The 3019-nt window shown below is 42.8% G+C and overlaps 1 long non-coding RNA gene across 1 annotated transcript; it reads left to right on the top strand.

The window, feature by feature from the left end:
• The first annotated feature begins 317 nt into the window (after nt 1-317).
• LOC122792009 lies at nt 318-2486 on the top strand. Its single transcript, XR_006363260.1, has 3 exons — nt 318-344; nt 429-500; nt 2416-2486. It is a non-coding gene; the product is annotated as an uncharacterized LOC122792009 (long non-coding RNA).
• Nucleotides 2487-3019: the final 533 nt, after the last annotated feature.

The raw sequence follows: 3019 nt of genomic DNA, 5'->3' as shown, positions 1-3019 counted from the left end.
CCAAGTGCTTTAGCAACTGCTTGCTTCATATTCTATAGATGAATGAATTAACTTGGAAGCTTTTGGTGCAGGAGGATGTAGTAACTCCCAGTATACACTGAACTGATGCGACCCTGAGTTTTGCCTTGACAGCAAAGGTGATGCCTAAATTTCAGCTTCCTGTCTTAAATGGTCACTCTGCATTTTTCTCTTTAGGGCCAGATTTTTGAGACCTATATTTGTAGCTGCTTATGTGGAAGCTGCCTTGTGTCTTCATTTGCGAGAACAGCCGGTGCGAATGGGCACATCTGGCAGAGCTGCAGCAAGTACAGATTATTACAAGAGAATTTATCCCTGGCCTTAGAGTAAGTATCCAACTAATAGGGTAGCTTTTGGGATCTGAGCAATGGGTTCTGGGATCGGAGCAGTACTTTCTCTTTTTCTTGCAGTTGGATGGTATGGATGTTCTCTGTGTGAGGGAGGCAACAAAGTTTGCTACAGAATATTGCAGAGCAGGAAAGGTAAGTGGGCCTTGGTAGTCTTTACTGTAAATTACAATTGGGCAGTGTACTAAAGCCCATGTAGGGAGGAAACTAGAAACTTGTCCCTGTCAACAAGGTGCCAACATGGGTACTTTACTTCCTGAAGTCGATGCTGAGTTACTGTAACATCAAAATGTATGCAGCAGCTGTTTTGAAAGTACATCTGCAGTAGGGTTTAGACAAGTGATTTGAAGGGACCTGGGTCCACATTTCATTTAAAGCTACCCTAATGTTAAACTTTGCTACAAGTATTTATCGGAGCACCCTAAATTCAGCCCAATAAGTGGGTACTGTAACATTAAGCTACTCTAGCTTTTTGTTCCTCTTAAAACCTTATCAAAATTCTTACTAGTTTGTAGTTCTGGGCTGTTCTGACCATGTTAAAGGTGTAAATCACTGCTTAGTAGCTAAAAGGCCATGTTATATAGAATATCCAAGCCATTCTAGGTTGTGCAAGCAAGCCATTTGTGGTGACCAAGAGTCTATAAAGGGAATAGGAAGGCTAACATGAGGTTTGATGCCTTACCAAAACAGACTGTGAACTTGGTGTTTGCGAATTAGATCTGCTAAAGCCGTATCCTGACAACAGCTGATCCAGAGGAGGAGTGCTGTGAACCAAAGTTAACCATGTTCTGGACCCTTCATTTTGTCTGATTAGAGACTGATTGCTACAAACACTACACATTTGGTTTGAGCTTATCGAGAGTTCAGTTCATTCTGGGTTTTGGGTGTCATCCTGACCTTCTTTGAAGGAGATTGTAAACAAAGGTCTTCATGCTAGTGGCTCTACAAACGAAGCTGCCTCTGAGGCACCTTGACTTGCTGTTGGTATAGTTTCTATGTGAGGAGACCAAACCTAAAGACCCTGAACAGGTCCGACACCTGCTACAATCTACAGTCTCTACTATTGAAAAAGCTTGCAGGATTAAATGGGACAGGATTTACTCACTACTGCTGTGGGCAAGTGATCATTACATGTAGTCTGTTCTCTGCATTAGATTTATAGAGGACTCTTAGGTATATTGTCATGTCCTGTCCCTGAAGGCGGTATTTGGCTTCATTAGGTTGGGTATTTGGGGTATCTGGGGGGAGGTGGAATTTGGCATGCATTTGTTTGCAGTGATAACTAGCATTGGATAAATGGTCATGAAGTTTAACATTCTGTTTAGGTCCAGCTCCACCAAGATTTATGGGTTCTTTAGTAGACTAGGTCTGATCAGGGTAAGATCCAGAGCACTAGAGAATTGAAGAGGGGTTTTGAATCTTAAAATTTCTCATTTATAGTGGGACTGAACTTTCCAGAACCCTTTATAGTAAGGAGTGACGACAGCTCTGGGCAATGCTAAATATGTTTGGTGGTTGCAGTATTGAAGCGGGAGTTGAGGCAAATTGCAGTCTTAAGACTTGTTCCACTGGGCTCAATTTCATCTTTTAAATTCAGTTGTGTTTTTTGCAGGAGTCTTAAAAGGGATGAGCAAGGTCACAAACTTATGGCCAGACTTCACTGAGAGTGCAAGTGGCAGCCCTATTGTAAGAATAGTGCTGTCCCTCAGCTTTTGGAGTGCCATATCAGAGGGGTAGTAGCCCTGGAAGATTTAATTGGAATGTTGAGCAAGTCTGGACAGCTGGCCACATACCACATTAGTCTTCCAACACAACATGGCAAAAACCAAAATTTCCAAGATGGGCACATAGCTTTAGTGCTATTGGACCAGCTAACTTTGATTCAGTCTCGGAATCCAGTGGTTTCTTGGCTGTGTGTTGCTGTGTGTATTGGACAGGTGGGGAATTATGTGAAGACCCTTACTGTGCATTTTGACTTCATGGCTTAGGATCTAGTGTGAAGCTTTTGTCTTGCATGCACTTCACTGCACCCTTTCCTTTCCAATTCTAGGGGCCTATCTTGCTGGAACTGCAGACGTATCGTTTCCACGGGCACAGTATGAGTGATCCTGGAGTCAGGTAACTTCAAGAATATCAGACTTATAGCTGGAGATTAAGCTGGGCTGCTTGTAGAATGAAAGTAGCTTAATGGCCATGCCTAGAAACTTTGATCTTGTAAACTGCAAAGGCACTCACTTGTTTCATTCCCTGTAGCTACGTGCAAGAAGAATTCAAGAAGTAAAAGCTTAAAAGTCCAAATTACTCTGAAGGACAAAATGGTAGCAAAAAGCCTTTCCGGTGAAGAACTTAAGGTAAGTAATCTGAACTTCTATACTAGCTTCTGATGAGTAATTGCAATGGTTCTACCACTTGTAGAGGTCGATTTGCTGCTATATCCAGACTGGGGGTGGGGTGGCCATCTCTGGCAAAGAGCTGCTTGTGTAGCTCTTGGGTGGCCTAAACTACCAGATCTTGCATGGATCCAGCCCCATTTTCATATTCTCTCTAACCAGTTTGCACAAATGGTTACTTGTGTTGGCTGTGGCATGCAGAGGCAACCCATTCTCCATGCTATTGAGTGAGGCTGGTTTGAACTCTGAATGATGCAAATCCTG

This window comes from Protopterus annectens, unplaced genomic scaffold, assembly GCF_019279795.1.
Source record: "Protopterus annectens isolate FY-2018-M unplaced genomic scaffold, PAN1.0 ctg63089_obj.part0, whole genome shotgun sequence".
In the NCBI taxonomy this organism is placed as follows: Eukaryota; Metazoa; Chordata; order Ceratodontiformes; family Protopteridae; genus Protopterus; species Protopterus annectens.
Note: the sequence above shows the minus strand (reverse complement) of the source record. Positions and strands in the feature narration are given on the sequence as shown.